General features: G+C 40.9%; 1 protein-coding gene across 1 annotated transcript in view; it reads right to left on the bottom strand.

Annotated features, from left to right (window-relative positions):
• The window catches only part of PDGFC (platelet derived growth factor C), a 319,189-nt gene that overhangs the window by 267,880 nt on the left and 33,510 nt on the right, over nt 1-17,799 (bottom strand). The gene's annotated exons all lie outside the window — the stretch shown is intronic.

The raw sequence follows: 17,799 nt of genomic DNA, 5'->3' as shown, positions 1-17,799 counted from the left end.
CGGCACAATTTACGATAATGGAGAGTAGGTTTCATTTTTGTTATCTATTCCAAATGAGGCTTAAGCCTGATGAAGACCTAGGTCCTAGGTTGAAATGCGTAGCATTTCTTTTAAACTAGTGTTTGTTATATTTTAAGCTCATTTGGAATAAATAAGAAAAAAATAAGCTTTTTTTCTTTCTTTACTCCATTCTACATCCATTGGACCCTGGGAGGTTCCCTATCTCCATGGAACAGACACCCAGAGTCAGCTCCGGAGGCCAGCAAACCACGGTGTACGGCGGTCCTCTGAGACCCGATATACAGAAAAAGTTGAGTTTTGCCGAACACTCAGCACAATCTCATCAGGTGAGCCTTCATGTTTCACCATTTAACAACTGTATCCATGTTCAAAATGTTATCACCCTAGAGGAGCGCCGTATTTGTCTTATTTTTTGTCTTCACTAAGTACCATGAGTAAGGACAAGTGATTTGTCTGAAATGCATAGGCCTGCTATCTGATGCATCCACCCCTTTGTGTATGGACTTTTTAATATATTTGGAATAAAGTTGGAATGTAACTGCCTTTTATACCCAGTGCTGGATCAAGTTTCTCTTTTTCTGCTTTGATTTTCATCGTGCTCCGCCACGAGGATCCGTTCGCTGTCCGGGCTCGGACATAGGATCGCTGAGCTGGAGGATTCCTCCACTATTTAGTTTAACTTTTTCCAACAATTCTAGATATCAATCTGTTCAGCTCCTCCTACTCTAAACACGTTGTCCACAGATTGGACAACATGTTCAACATGACAGGTTTATTTGTCAGGAAATGCATTCACTGAAATATTATACAAAACACTATATGATGTTAAAACATGATGCTGATACTGTATAATATATATATATATATATATACATACATGTGTGTATATATATATATATGTGTATATATATATATATATATATATATATATATATAAAACCACATATATGTGTGTCATTAACTAAAATGAATGGCAAATGCAGACTTTTTTTTTTTTAAATAACAGCTAACTTCTTTTAAAATCAGACTTTTTTCGACATCTAATAAAATCTGGCAGCTGCATAAGTGACATCATAAGTAGAAAAGCACATACTCCCCGGATGCTCCGGTGCCGCCACTCCAGTGGGGTCCTTCTAGTCTTTATTTACATTGCTAAAGTGATAATGTATCATACTGCCACATGACTGCTCCAGACACACTGGCACAGCAGTCCCATGCCATACTGACATGACCACTGCGGTCAGTGATTGGCTGGAATGGTCAGAATGGGGGGGTCCCAGCATAAGCATGCTAGAGCATTGACCAGCAGACTTTACACAATAGTTCACTCGGACAGACCCCTTGTTGCTGTGTACGTGAGCTGTTTGATGCACCAATGAAGCTAACTGGACATTAATGTTGTTTTTATGCATTGTGCCAAGGTTTCATCAACATGCTTATATTTGCAGTTGTTGAAAGTCTTTAATAGTTGTGATGTTTGCACTGTTTACAGGCAGGAAAGGTTGCTAGTGAGGTCTCTGGTCATGGGTGCAGACGCAGTAGCTAGGGTGGCGCCAGACTATATAAGGAGGTGTTTGGCGTGCCTCGAGTAGAAAGTTGACTATGTTTATAGAGAGCGTACAAAGAGCCTCTCAGGTGTGAGATAAGTAGCGCTCAGGACTGACATAACAGCTGAGATCTCAAGGAGGGCTGTGTAGAGGAGATCGCCTTGCCAGCATTGCTCGCTGAAATGGCAGTGACCCTGTGTATCCCGATGAGTGGTTGCGCACTGCTTCCAGCGCCTTGATCCTGAGCCGGACTGCTAAGGTTCTTGGGTCTGCCAGGGAGGGGGTTCCATGATATGAGGAGGCCCTGTGTATCCTGCAGGTTGTTTCGGATCACTTTCAGCATGTACCAAGAGTGGCTGAAAGTCTTGTCATCCCTGCCTGCAAGTGTGACCAAAAACCAGAGACTCGAATAGTGCTAAGCCCACAGTGAACCTATGTTCACTAATTCCTGTGAGTTTCTGTAACCACTAAGCTAAGTGCACATCTGAGACTGTAGACGCCAAGCTATGTGCGCATCTGACACTGTAACCTCCTAGCTGTGGCCAAAAACCAGACTCGGACAGTGCCAAGTCCACAGTGATCCCATGTTCACTAATTCCTGTGAGTTGCTGTAACCACCAAGCTAAGTGCACATCTGAGACTGTAGATGCCAAGCTATTTGCGCATCTGACACTGTCACCCCCAAGCTGCGGCCAAGAACCAGAGACTCAGACAGTGCCATGCCCATAGTAATCCTTTTATAAATTTTTGTGAGTTGCTCTGGGAGCTCAAAAGAGACTGTAACCCCTGAGTTGTGTTCCCATTTGAGACTGTAAATGCCAAGCTAAGTGCCATTGTTTATAATGATTATGCATCGTGTCCCATCCCGATTAAAGTTATGTTCCATTTAAATGTCCTGTTTCTGCCTCCACTACTGCTCCTTTTTCGAGTGGTGTACCATGTCAGGGTCAAGGACCACACATAAAAAAGATGATCCTTTTAAAGGTCACATGTCAGTATGGAAATTCCTCACTTAAGCAGGGCAAACAGAGATAGGTAGGGGAGCACTGAAGTGGGCACCATCTGGCCGGTAGACGTCGAAAGAAAAAGGTATGGAATAGTGCAGTAGACTATGCTATAACATCCCGCGGAGTCCAGTAATAAAAGTATACGTTAAATGTATACTTTTTTTAAACATGGTAGCCTATGGGTGTTGGATGTCACTCTATGCTACAGGCATCTGTTAAATAGATACATCATGAGATTTTCAATAGCTTTTCATGACGCACCCGTTAAATGGATACCATTATAGTCTACTAGTTTCGGATGCCACCGTCATCTATTCATCACATCCTAAGTTTAAGTCGGAAGCTTTTTTCAGCGTCTATGTCAAACGCAGGCCAAAAAACATGATGTTAACCATTCTACATGGTGGTAATATAATAGCAGTTTTAGAATTAAAAAAAAACATGTGAAGCTATCCTAGTTAGTTATTTTGTTGGATACTATGATGTGTTGAATATGTTATCTCGTAGGATGCCCGAAAGTATAGAAGTAAGCATGTAAATATCTTATCTTGCCTCACGTGTTGTGGTGTTTAGGAAGCTGTCATCACAGAACCCTGAGAGTTATTGCATTTCACTAAAGAATAACAGTGGATGAAAGCATATCCCCTAGGATTGTGATGTCCCAGCATTAATAAGAGAAGTTTAAAGCATCATCTAGCAACTGCGGGTCAGTTTACTTACACAGAGTGACACTATTACTAGGAACCTCAAAGGCCCTTCCATCAGTATCTAGAAGATTTAATGTAAAGAAATTGGATGGTTTAGGAACAGCAGTTTGAATTTTAGTGAAGAAAATTTTACTCAATAATACTGATCCCCTTTAAGCGTTCTGGCAAGCGTAATATGAAAAAGTACTCACATTAACAGTAATTTTAGTAAAATAATCTTTATATAAAAAAATTGTGAAGTGAGACTTCTGGATTAGTTCCGAATAGCATTTTTCCCCTTTGACTTATTACAAAAAGGACATTTTGTTATTGCATTGTACTGATAACATCAGAACACTTTTCCTGCAGATGGCTGTTAACTCTTTGACCTTTTTTTTCGCATTTGGTCTCATTTTTATCCATCATCTTTTACATATAGCTTTCACTAAACCAGCATTCTGGGAGAAACTTTATTCTAAAAAGAACTAAATGGTAAAAGAAAAAAATATATTAATATATTAAAATTACAAACACTTCATTATCTTTGATATATCTAGAGAATACACTTGAGATGTAATACGAATGCTCAGATAGGACTGTATAATGGCTTATTCCCCCTCTTCATGCTCAGCATCAAAAGACTCCGGCTTGTTGGTGAAAGTACTTGCTTATTATTGCTCTAATACGATGGATTGACACAAAATGCTAAGTACCCTATAGGGCCACTTTCAGACGGCTGTAATACGGTTACATTTTACTTATCCGAACTATGGTCGTAATGCCCGGATCTCTCATGGTTCTACCGAACTGGGTTTAGAACACCATAGGACTCCTTGGTGATCTAAGTCCGGTTCAGAAGAACCGTGGGAGATCTAGCAATAGTGGGCATAATACGGCTGCTAAAATGCACCCGTATTGCAGCCGTCTGAAAGAGCCCTTAGTCTTTTTCCTTTTTATTGTTGTGGGATTTAGTAGTTGTAATTATGTAGTGATACTTATGTGTGAAAAGATTATTCAATGTTTGTTCGTTTTTTTTTGTTTTTTGTTTGAGGAGTAGTTTACTGATCTATTCAAGGTGCACCATTTAGGATCTTCAATGCTGTGTGCTTCCTTTTTGGTTTAACTGTACGTGGCATGTCACTCAATGGTATGTAATGCTCCCAGGAATTGTACACTGTCGACAAAAGCACTGTGTCTGCTTATCTGAAATGGCACCGTGGTTCTGCAATGATATGCCATGAGCTATCTCTGATATGTGGTATATATGTATAAAGGATTTGTATGAGACTAGATGAAAAGGTCTTTTATTTTTTACTTGAAACAGTGCCACTCTTGCCTAGTATTGAAGATCTGCCTTATTCACTGTGTTTTTTTAGGTCAAGTTCTATGAACACCAGGCAAAAAAAAGGTGGTAAAGTTCTCTGAATCCTGGATCAGTCTGAGTGTGAGATTGTGCTTAAAGGTACAGTACTTAAAAAAAATCTCAAAAAGTATTGAATTAAAATAATGGAACTTTCTAGTATTGTTTTATATTCTTATGTCTATTATCTCCTAAGTACCAAAGTGACATAAACATTGTTTACATTACTGCTTGCTCAGGGGTTACCATGGAAATAATCATGCGACTTTAACTTGTAATTAGGTCATACAACAAAATGCCCATGCATAGAAAAGTTAGTCAGTCCCCCATTAGCTCCCTTGTCTGCAGGCATATCGGCTGCACAGGTTACTTTGGCTACTATTCTAGTCACAAGCTACATAGTGTTTACAAGTTCTGTTAAAGAGTGAGAACCTGCAGCTGCATACACCACCTCAGTCTTCTATTTACTGCTTTAGCTAAATAAAGTTTTATCAACATTTAGGGTACGAACGCACACAGCGTACTCAGGGCGGATACACTGTTTTAAGCTGCGCATCGTATCTGCCCTGAACACGGCATGGATTGCCATCCCAAATCCCGCACCACGCTGTGGTGTATTATTTCGGGCATCCATTCCGCTTTGTAAATGATCGCACATACTTACCCCCTCCCTCCTGTGACGTCCGCTCCAGCCTCCCTGTGATTGGCTGTAGCGATCACATGGCCTGCAACGTCATCCAGGGAGGCCGGAGTGGAGAAGAAGCAGGGAACTCTGGGTAAGTATAATTATTTTTTTTCTTACATGCGTTTTTTGTGGCGTATCGCTGCGATTCCTCCAAAAATGTCGCAACACACACCACTTTGTTGCGGGTTTAAGCACCCCATTGAATTCAATGGGTAAACCCGCAACAGAAAGTTGCATATCCGGAGAATTAATTGACATGCTGCGGTTGAAGTAACCGCACCGCAATTCAATTTATGTGCGTTTTTTGGGCGGAAATTTACCGCAGTGTGGGGACGAGATTCGTTAAAATCTCACCCACACTGCTGCTACTGTAATACACTACGGATTTTTCCGCAATTAATCAGTTGCGGAAAATCCACAGTGTTTAGGCTGTGTGTGTTCCTACCCTTACAGAGAGCTTGCAGATGGGGAAAGGTAAACTATAGGCTGCTGAAGGGTAAGGAAGATGACACTTTCCACCAAAATTATAACGCAGGGGCGTAGCTGGGGGGGGGCAGACGGGACATGTGCCCCGGGCACAACTAAGAGGAAAGGTGGGGGGTGCTCTAAAATTTCCTGGTGGATGGCTGTGCTGACTTTGTGCTTTATATAACACAGTGGACCAACACCAGCAGATGACATAGGTCCCCAAACCATCACTGACTGGGGAAACTTCACACTGGACCACAAGCAACTTGGATTGATGCCTCTCCACTCTTCCTCCAGACTCTGGGACCTTGATTTCCAAATGAAATGCAAAATTTATATTCATCTGTAAACAGGACTTTTGACCACTGAGCAACAGTGTTGGTCCACTGTGTTATATCAAGTCCAGAGTCAATGCAGTCGTCTACCAGGAAATATTAGAGCACTTCATGCCTCCCTCTGCTGACAAGCTTTATTGAGATGCTGACTTCATTTTCCAGCAGGACTTGGCACCTGCCCACACTGCCAGAAGTACCAATACCTGGTTTAATAACCACAGTATCACTGTGCTTGATTGGCCAGCAAACTCGCCTGACCTAAACCCCATAGAGAAGCTATGGGGTAGTGTCAAGAGGAAGATGAGAGACACCAGACCCAACAATGCAGACGAGCTGAAGGCTACTACCAAAGCAACGTGGGCTTCCAGAAAACTTCAGCAGTGCCACAGGCTGATCGCCTCCATGACACGCTGCATTGATGCAGTAATTCATGTAAAAAGGAGCCCCAACCACGTATTGAGTGCATGTACTGTACATACTTTTCAGTAGGTTAACATTTCAGTATTAAAAATAAGTTTTGCAATTGGGCTTGTATAATATTCTAATTTTCCGAGACACTAAATTTTGGGTTTTTATTAACTGTTAGCCATAATCATCAACATTAAAATAAATAATGCTGGAAATAGATCACTCTGTGTGTAATGAATCTATATAATATATAAGTTTCACTTTTTGAATTGAATTACTGAAATAAATTCTAATTCATTGAGAAGGACTAGTATGTGAGGCACTATATACTGAGGTGGGCTATATGTGGAGCACTATTTATAGGGGAAGATATATGCAAGGCACTATCTACAGGGGTGGGCTATATGTTGGACAATATATACATGGGTGGGTTATATCTACAGGGGGCTATATACAGGGGTGGGCTATATATGGAGCACTATAGCGGGAGCTATATGTGAAGCACTATATACAGGGGTGGGCTATAAGTGGAACACTATTTATAGGGGGAGATATATGTAGGGCACTATCGACATGGGTGGGCTATATGTTGGACACTATATATGGGAGGACTATATGTGGAGCACTATCTACAGGGGGCTATATGTGGGGCACTATCTACAAGTGGGCTACATGTGGGGCACTATTTTCAGAGGGGTTTATATGTGGGGCCCTATATACAGTGTGGCTATATGTGGGACACAATCTACAGGGGGCCGTATGTGGGGCACTATGTACAGAGGCTCTATGGGGGGGTCACTATCTACAGTGGGCTCTATGTAGGGCAATATCTACAGGTGGCTCTATCTACAAGGGGCACGGTGTGTTTGTGTGTGTGTGTGTGTGTGTCTGTGGGACACAGTGTACGGTGATATTATAATTAGACGTGCAGTGTATAACGTTATTATATTTAGAGGCACAATGTCTGGCACCATGAGAACTTTATCTTTGTTTATAGGTGTAGAAATGTTTGAAAAGTGAGTAGCTGAAGACATCTGAGTTGCAAACTGCAGAAATGGGCTGTGGCTGGGACTAGTAGTCATAGAGGTCTGGACCGAATGGAGAAGAAAAGAGAAAAATAACAACTAGAATCTGATGTCACCTGTGAGTCACTTAATGTAAATGTTTATTCTGCCTCTAATTAACACTGTAGTCACTCTATAATCTGCATTGAGATGACGAGTGGTATGATTTTTTTTGTGAAACAGCATCTCCCAACATATCCATACCATTGTTTGGGCCATGCTGGGAGCTGTATACAATTTAGTGCAAACCTATACGGCAGGAGTTGCACTAAATTGAGCTGCATTTGTGCTGGTGTTGTATTTATTTACTGAGCTTTGTTCTGGTATTGTATATATGTACTGAGCTTTATTCTGGTGTTGCATATATGTAATGAGCTTGGTTCTGGTGCTGTTTATATGTACTGATATTGGTTCTGGCACTGTATACACTACGGTTCAAAAGTTTAGGGTCACTTAGAAATTTCCTTATTTTTTCAATGAAGATAACTTTAAATTAATCAGAAATACACTCTATACATTGTTAATGTGCTAAATGACAATTCTAGCTGCAAACGTCTGGTTTTTAATGCAATATCTACATAGGTGTATAGAGGCCCATTTCCAGCAACCATCACTCCAGTGTTCTAATGGTACATTGTGTTTGCTAACTGTGTTAGAAGGCTAATGGATGATTAGAAAACACTTGAAAACCCTGGTGCAATTATGTTAGCACCGCTGTAAGCAGTTTTGCTGTTTAGAGGAGCTATAAAACTGACCTTCCTTTGAGCTAGTTGAGAATCTGGAGCATTACATTTGTGGGTTTGATTAAACTCTCAAAATGGCTAGAAAAAGAGAGCTTTCATGTGAAACTCGACAGTCTATTCTTGTTCTTAGAAATGAAGGCTATTCCATGCGAGAAATTGCCAAGAAACTGAAGATTTCCTACAACGGTGTGTACTACTCCCTTCAGAGGACAGCACACACAGGCTCTAACCAGAGTAGAAAGAGAAGTGGGAGGTCCCGCTGCACAACTGAGCAACAAGATAAGTACATTAGAGTCTCTAGTTTGAGAAATAGACGCCTCAGAGGTCTTCAACTGGCAGCTTCATTAAATATTACCCGCAAAACGCCAGTGTCAACGTCTACAGTGAAGAGGCGACTCCAGGATGCTGGCCTTCAGGGCAGAGTGGCAAAGAAAAAGCCATATCTGAGATTGGCTAATAAAAGGAAAAGATTAATATGGGCAAAAGCACACAGACATTGGACAGAGGAAGATTGGAAAAAAGTGTTATGGACAGACGAATCAAAGTTTGAGGTGTTTGGATCACACAGAAGAACATTTGTGAGACGCAGAACAACTGATAAGATGCTGGAAGAGTGCCTGACGCCATCTGTCAAGCATGGTGGAGGTAATGTGATGGTCTGGGGTTGCTTTGGTGCTGGTAAAGTGGGAGATTTGTACAAGGTAAAAGGGATTTTGAATAAGGAAGGCTATCACTAAATTTTGCAACGCCATGCCATACCCTGTGGACAGCGCTTGATTGGAGCCAATTTCATCCTACAACAGGACAATGACCCAAAGCACACCTCCAAATTATGCAAGAACTATTTAGGGAAGAAGCAGGCAGCTGGTATTCTATCTGTAATGGAGTGGCCAGCGCAGTCACCAGATCTCAACCCCATAGAGCTGTTGTGGGAGCAGCTTGACCGTATGGTACGCAAGAAGTGCCCATCAAGCCAATCCAACTTGTGGGATGGGCTTCTGGAAGCATTGGGTGAAATTTCTCCCGATTACCTCAGCAAATTAACAGCTAGAATGCCAAAGGTCTGCAATGCTGTAATTGCTGCAAATGGAGCATTCTTTGACGAAAGCAAAGTTTGAAGGAGAAAATTATTATTTGAAATAAAAATCATTATTTCTAACCTTGTCTTGACTATATTTTCTAGTCATTTTGCAACTCATTTGATAAATATAAGTGTGAGTTTTCATGGAAAACACAAAATTGTCTGGGTGACCCCAAACTTTTGAACGGTAGTGTATATGTACTGATCTTAGGTCTGATGCTGTGTATATATACACTGAGCTTTGTTCTGGTGCTGTATATATGTACCGAGCTTTGTTCTGGTGCTGTATATATGTACTGAGCTTTGTTCTGGTGTAGTATATATGTAACTAGCCTTGTTCTGGTGCTGTATATATGTACTGAGCTTTGTTCTGGTGTTGTATTTATGTACTGAGCTTGGTTCTTGTGTATATACGTAATGAACTTGGTTCTGGTGCTGTGTATATATATAATGAGCTTTGTTCTGGTGCTGTATATAGTTACATAGTTAGTACGGCTGAAATAAGACTCATGTCCATCAAGTTCAACCAATGAATGGGAAGGGAAAGGGAAAAATTTCTACACATAGGAGCTAATATTTTTTTGTTCTAGGAAATTATCTAAGCCTTTTTTAAAGCCATCTACTGTAGTTACTGTGACCAGCCGCTGCGGTAGACTATTCTATAGATTCACAGTTCTCACAGTAAAAAAGGCTTGTTGTCTCTGCAGATTGAACCTTTTTTTCTCCAGAAGTAGGGAGTGCCCCCATTTTTTTGTGGGGGTTTTACATGGAACAGGATTTAATATATTTTTTGTATGTGCCATTCATATATTTATATAAGTTAATCATGTCCCCCCTTAGTCGTCTCCTTTGAAGGCTAAATAGGTTTAATTCTTTTAATCTCTCCTCATAACTTAGATTCTCCATGCCCCTTATTACATTCGTTGGTCTTCTTTGTATTTTTTCCAACTCCAGGGCATCCTTTCTATGATCTGGTGCCCAGAACTGAACTACATATTCTAGATGAGGCCTCACTAATGCTTTGTAAAGTGGTAATATTATACCTCTGTCTCGCGAGTCCATGCCTCTTTTAATACACGACAATATCTTGCTGCAGCTGATTGACATTGCATGCTGTAATTTAGTTTATGATCAACAAGTACACCCAGATCCTTCTCAACAAGTGACTCTCCCAATATAGCTCCCCCTAGGACATATGATGCATGCAGATTGTTGGTACCCCAGATGCATAACTTTACATTTATCTACATTAAACTTTATTTGCCAAGTGGATTCCACCATCACATTACGAACATCTTCTATAGACTAAACAATACTACATAGCTTGGTGTCATCTGCAAAAATAGAAATAGTGCTATTAATTCCATCCTCTATATTATTAATAAATAAGTTGAATAATAGTGGTCCCAGCACGAAACCCTGGGGTACACCAGTTATAACCGGGAACCATTCAGAGTAGGAATCATTGACCACAACTCTCAGGATACGGTCCTTGAGCCAATTTACAATCCAATTACAGACTATACTTCCTAACCTATAATCCTTAATTTACCCATTAGACGTCTATAAGGGACAGTGTCAAATGCCTTTGCAAAGTCCAAATACAGTATATACACAGCGGCCCTTCTGTCTAGGCTTCTGCTCACCTCTTCATAAAAACAAATCAGGTTGGTTTGACAACTTCTGTACTTAGTAAAACCGTGCTGGTTGTCACTTATAATACTATTTTTTTTGTCACATAATCCTGTATATAGTCCCTCAATAGCCCCTCAAACATTTTCCCCGCAATGGATGTTAAGCAAACTGGTCTATAATATATATATATATATATATATATATATATATATATATATATAATTATACATGTAATGCGCTTTGTTCTGGCATTGTATATATGTAATGAGCTTTGTTCTGATGCTGTATTCTTGTACTGAGCTTTGTTCTGGTATTGTATATATGTACTGAGCTTTGTTCTGGTGATGTATATATGTACTGAGCTTTGTTCTGGTATATCTGTACTGAGCTTGGTTCTGGTGCTGTATATATGTACTGAGCTTAGTTATGATGCTGTACATATGTATATAATTCACTGTATTAAATGATACATATAATTTGTGCTCCCACAATATAGGAAAATTAGTAGATTCACTGAAGTGATATATGAGTAAAATATAACTTTATTTTGTATAACTCTCTAAAAACAGGGGTACAATCACCACTGTGAAAAAGCCCCACCGTGTGTATTAAAAACGTATTAAACAATAACTACCAAGTCCTGATTCAGTTGTGAACCCTCTATGACTCAGTAATTTATAAAAGATATCAATCCGGAATCAGCATTTAAACATGGGCATGACAGTAGTTTTGACCTTAAAACACACTAGAGCCTGCGATAACCGCACCGGAAACTCCTAATGCTAAGGTATACAACAATGCCACTGTCCCCTATGCTAAAATTCCTCATTAAACCCGACCCTACGCGTTTCTATACTTATCATCAGGGGTCTGTAGCTTGGTCACTCTGGCCAGGATGCCAGCGATATTAGTTCAACAGCAGATATTCTGCTGTACACCACGGAAGCATGCTCGCATAGATATCAGCGGCATGCCTCACTACGGGACTCTGAGTTACTATAAACACCTAACTCCTCCCCCTGTCTTCGGCAGCGCTCTCCGAACCAGCCAATCATAATCACTCCCCAAATTCGTGACGCCTGTCCATGTGACTCCCGGCTGTCAGCTGACATACCCGGAACCAACATCGACCGCATCAAAACGAACGCGCAGGCGCAGTGGAGGCCGCAGATGCATCGCCCATGCTGCACAAAAACTAACCATGATTCAGGAAGGAGTATGACGATATTAAGAATTGGATAAGTATTGCGGATCAGCTCAAGCCCGCAACTGGACTACCATTAATAAAGCACCTTCCCTGTAAGTACATATTGTATAAATGAATGAACAATATAATGTCTACCACAGTATGAAGTTTTTGAAACACCTGCTAAACAGGACCATGCCTATTAACCCAAATGACAAAATGCAAATTGCTATATAAAAACCTGGCACAACGGCCATATAGCTGGCTGCCTAGAAAGGGTACCAGACGCTGAAAAATGCATATTTAAATAAAACAGGCATAGTTTGTCTGCTCGTTTAAACCTTCTGGTTGTACACACGCCAATCTATAAATCCATTGGGCTTCTTTACGCAGAATGAGGTTGTCCCAGTCCCCTCCCCGTTTAGGAGGCCTTATGAGTTCAATTGCCTGAAATTTTAAACATTCTTCTCTACCCTGATGTTTTGCATGTACGTGTTTGGATATAGGAGTATCTCTCGAATGAACAATATCTCCAACATGCTCTCTAATCCGGCGCCGAAACTGCTGCACCGTTTTGCCCACATAATTCAGTGGACATGGACCAAGTATCAAGTAGACCACCCCTGCTGTTTTACAATTGACAAAATCTCGAATATCGTACTTCACCTTCGTGGCAACACTTTTAAATTTGTTTCCTCTCTGGATGAAATCACAAGCTTTGCAACTGCACATATGTATATAGAACAATATTGCTTGTAAAATGTAGAAATAGCTTTATGCTCGAGTTACATATATAAAAATATGGAAAAAATATGACACTTGATTGATTCGTAGAGAAAACAAACATGGCTAGGGAGAAGGAGATGTCGGGAAACAGGTTGGGGGGGGGTGTCAAACTAAATCTTTGCCCCGGGTGCTGGAGAACCTAGCTACGCCTCTGTATAACGGTAGGCATACTTTAAAAGTTTTAGCATGTAACACCGCCATACTGTTTACAGGACTCCTAGACCCTGTAGATCCTGTAATTTCTCACTTTCTGAATACAGCAGAAGTATGACATTTTTCTTCTTAAGACGGCATCGTCAATGAGTTACTAGAGTAAATACGACTCTGCTCGGGGGGGGGGGGGGGTACCACTAAAATTTCTAACTAAAATTTATTTTCAGTATGGACATATGAATGTCTTTATTTATTTCAGTGCTGCATGAAAAATAAAAAAATTGGGAATTTATTTTGTATTTTTAAATAAAAAAATCATATACCGTATTTTCCGGACTATAAGGCGCACATAAAATGTTGAGAATTTCTCAGAAATAGAAAGTGCGCCTTATAATCCGGTGCGCCTTATATATGAACCCGACAGTAAAGAGAGGGGTTCATACAGGATCCTTTACCTCTATCGTGGGCGGCAGGGGTCGGCGGCGGCATACCACAGCACACACCATGCTCCTCCCCCCCGTGCGCCTATGAATTTATTCTTCACTTGGGTTTTTACAGTATCCATAAATGGATTGAGCATTACGGCCACCGTAATCAGGAGCCACACTGAGTGATACTTACAGCTCTGTAGGATCCTTGCAATATATCTTTGCTTTAGCGTTAACTATACCCACTACCCCAAAAAATGCCTCCTGTTAAGAGACATGCTTATGATGCAGGTTTCAAGCTTAAAGCTATAAGTTATGCAGTAGAGCATGGAAATAGGGCAGCTGCAAGAGAATTCAACATTAATGAATCCATGGTGCGTAAGTGGAGAAAACAAGAAGATGACCTCCGCCAAGTAAAGAAGACCAAACTGAGTTTCCGAGGAAACAAAGCAAGGTGGCCACAGTTGGAGGACAAAATAGAACAGTGGGTTATGGAACAGAGAAACGCATGTAGAAGCGTCTCCACTGTCTCTATTAGACTCAAAGCCACTGCTTTAGCACGTGACATGGAGATCAAGGACTTTCGAGGAGGTCCTTCATGGTGCTTTCGTTTCATGCAAAGGCGTCATCTCTCCATTCGCACCAGAACTACTGTGTGCCAGCAATTACCAAAGGATTATGAAGAGAAGCTGGCCATTTTCCGCACCTACTGCATAACCAAGATAAATGAAAAGAATATCCAGCCAGAACACATTATTAACATGGATGAGGTTCCCCTCACTTTCGATATCCCCGTAAACCGTACTGTTGAGAAAACAGGGACCAGTACGATATCTATACGTACCACAGGAAATGAGAAGTCATCTTTCACTGTAGTTCTCGCTTGTCAGGCTAATGGCCAGAAACTACCACCCATGGTAATTTTCAAGAGGAAGACTTTGCCTAAAGAAAATTTTCCTGCTGGTGTCATCATTAAGGCTAACCCAAAGGGCTGGATGGATGAGGAGAAGATGAGTGAGTGGCTGAGGGAGGTCTACGTCAAGAGACCGGGTGGCTTTTTTCACAAATCCCCATCCCTATTGGTCTGTGACTCGATGCGCGCCCACTTGACCGATACTGTCAAAGCCCAAGTGAAGAAAACTAATTCGGAGCTTGCTGTCATCCCTGGTGGATTAACCAAAGAGCTCCAGCCGCTAGATATCAGCATCAACAGGTCATTTAAAGTTAAATTGCGAGCTGCATGGGAGCATTGGATGACAGAAGGTGACCACACATTCACCAAAACAGGGAGGCAACGCCGTGCGAGTTATGCCACTATGTGCCAGTGGATCGTGGATGCCTGGAAGAATGTATCAGTCTCCAGTGTCATCCGAGCTTTCAGGAAGGCTGGAATCACCACTGAAGAGCCTAGCAGCAGCAACGAAACCGACTCGGATAATGAAGAGGAGGACCCCATGCTTGATGCCGAAATCGCCCAACTGTTCAACTCCGACACTGAAGATGACGGATTTGATGGATTTCTGGTGGAGGAATGAACTGAAAAAGTACGGTAAGGGTATGTGCACACACACTAATTACGTCCGTAATTGACGGACGTATTTCGGCCGCAAGTCCCGGACCGAACACAGTGCAAGGAGCCGGGCTCCTAGCATCATACTTATGTACGACGCTAGGAGTCCCTGCCTTGCTGCAGGACAACTGTCCCGTAGTATAATCATGTTTACAGTACGGGACAGTTGTCCTGCAGCGAGGCAGGGACTCCTAGCGTCGTACATAAGTATGATGCTAGGAGCCCGGCTCCTTGCACTGTTCGGTCCGGGACTTGCGGCCGAAATACGTCCGTCAATTACGGACGTAATTAGTGTGTGTGCACATACCCTTAACGTTTTGATTTGCAATTACAGCTGAACCAGTTGCAAGTTATTGTTAAAAAGTGTAATAAATTTTGACTTGCAGTCTGAGCAATGGTTTATTTAACGGTAATGTGCTGCGCCTTATAATCCAGTGCGCCTTATATATGAAACATGATTGCTTACAAGGCGCTCATAGAAAGTGCGCCTTATAATCCGGTGCGCCTTATAGTCCGGAAAATACGGTAGCTACCTAAGAAGTTTAAACAGGATTTGGCTATTATGCAAGGGCAACTGCTCGAGTAAAAAGTGAAGATTATTTTTTTTATTACATACAAGATACATGTTAAACATACCAGGTTGTGAATGTCAGAATACTTGCACACCAGGCTTTAGTAGTGTATAAATAGAAAAGCCATGGTTCTAATCTCTTTGCAGCACTATACAGACTGGAATCGAACACATTACACATGTGCTTATTCTTATGTCTCTAGTGTTTCCCCAGTGGAATAGGCTTCTGTTTTGTCCAGATGCCAGCGCTGGGAAGTGCAGCTCTTTCAGAGAGGAAAACTATTTCAGCTCAAGCACAGAAAAGCTATTCCAAATTAATTCTATTTTTTGGCAAAGAAAAAAATAAAAGACTCAGTTTCCCACCCAAAGTCTCAGCATATTTGTTGACAGTGGTGAAAAATATTTCGAAACATTATATAAAATGTCTGCCTGTCAAATCGGGATTTAAAGCCTTTTGTTTTCATAAAGCTGAAAAGGATTTTAAACACAGACTAGCAATTGGAAATCAGTTTTTAGAAATATGTTTAGGTTACATAACACTCGGTACCAGTTAGAGGTAAAATTTGCCATATACTGTATAATGCCCCTATCTTGCGGAATATCATTTTTCTTAAAGAGAAAATCTCATGTGTTTAATTTTAGTTTTATTAATTAGATACAGTATAAGTAAATAGAAGATAAATAATCTGTTTGTTCTGGGGGTATTTTTTATCAACGCTGTAGCTATTTACTTTAATATTTTTAAAAACTTGCATTGGGCTGCCATATTGGAAACACGCAATGTCTTTCTTTATTTTCTGTATAGACAGTGTAGCTGGGTGTGTGTGCTTTATGGTAACTGAAATGAATGGGAGTCAATTAAGAAATGTCATAGCTTACTAAAGTCTCCAGTAAGTGACAGAGCGCAGCCCTCTCTGATCGTATAGTGATACTATCCTGTTTTATCTAGGCTTCTAGCAGTACAATAGAGCTGTCATTAAAGGGGTCTTCCCGTAATCATCATTTATCACCTATCCATAGGACAGGTGATAAATGTTTGGTCGGTGGTGGTTTGAACGCTGGGACCCACACAGATCCAAAAAAACAGGGGTCTCCGAGTGTCCCATGTGAATGGAGCATTACTAAGCATGCTCAGCCACTGCTCCAATCCCTTTCTATGTGGTTGCCAGACATATCTGAGCGATATCTCCAGCAGCCACATAGAAAGTGAATAAAGCAGTGTCCAAGTGGTCAGACCCCCACCTATCAGACATTTATTACCTATCAAGTGGATAGTTGATAAATGATGATTATGGGAAAACCCCCTTTAACTCACCCTTTATCTAATAATGAAATGACTTTCCCAGTCTACACAGCAAAGCAGACAAGTGAGCTAGAGTGAATAAAGGATCATTTTTGATCCTGGGAATACCCGCCTTTAACAAGTGTTTTAATGAACAGAACACAATTAAAAAGTGTACTTCCCTGTTTGGAGGTACATAAGCTGATGTTAGTGATTTGCATTATATGCAATTCATTGATATACTTTCTTTGGTAGTATGCAAAGGGCCTCATGTATCAAAACTGGAAAAAAAGGATTTGCCCCCATAGCAACTAATCAGAGGCCATGTTTGAAGTGCATTAGTTAGTACTGACCTATGAATGTTTTCTATGGACAATTAGGCCACCATTTTTCTGAGGCAATTGTTTTTATTTATCTATTACTTGTTACTTGTTACTTGTTACTTGTTACTTGTTATGTACATAGTGCTTACATATTCTGCAGCTCTGCACAGAAAGTGAACTCACAATAGTCCTTGACCATAGTGGAATTCACCAAGTCGGATGTGATCGTTTTTTTATGATCTATTTTGCAATGGACTTTGACAGATCTCATTGACTTACAATGGGTCTGGTTTCCATTTTCTTTTACTGGCTAGCATATTGCACTTATAGGTTGGTACTCCTAGAAGCCAAACGCCACGTTAAAAATCTGTGCCATCTGGCTAATAGGAGTTCTAAAAGAATATAGCTTTATAGTTATGGGTCCACTGTAACCATGAGGGGAGCACTATGCCTCTCCACG

Source organism: Rhinoderma darwinii, chromosome 1, assembly GCF_050947455.1.
Source record: "Rhinoderma darwinii isolate aRhiDar2 chromosome 1, aRhiDar2.hap1, whole genome shotgun sequence".
Taxonomy (NCBI): Eukaryota; Metazoa; Chordata; class Amphibia; order Anura; family Rhinodermatidae; genus Rhinoderma; species Rhinoderma darwinii.
Note: the sequence above shows the minus strand (reverse complement) of the source record. Positions and strands in the feature narration are given on the sequence as shown.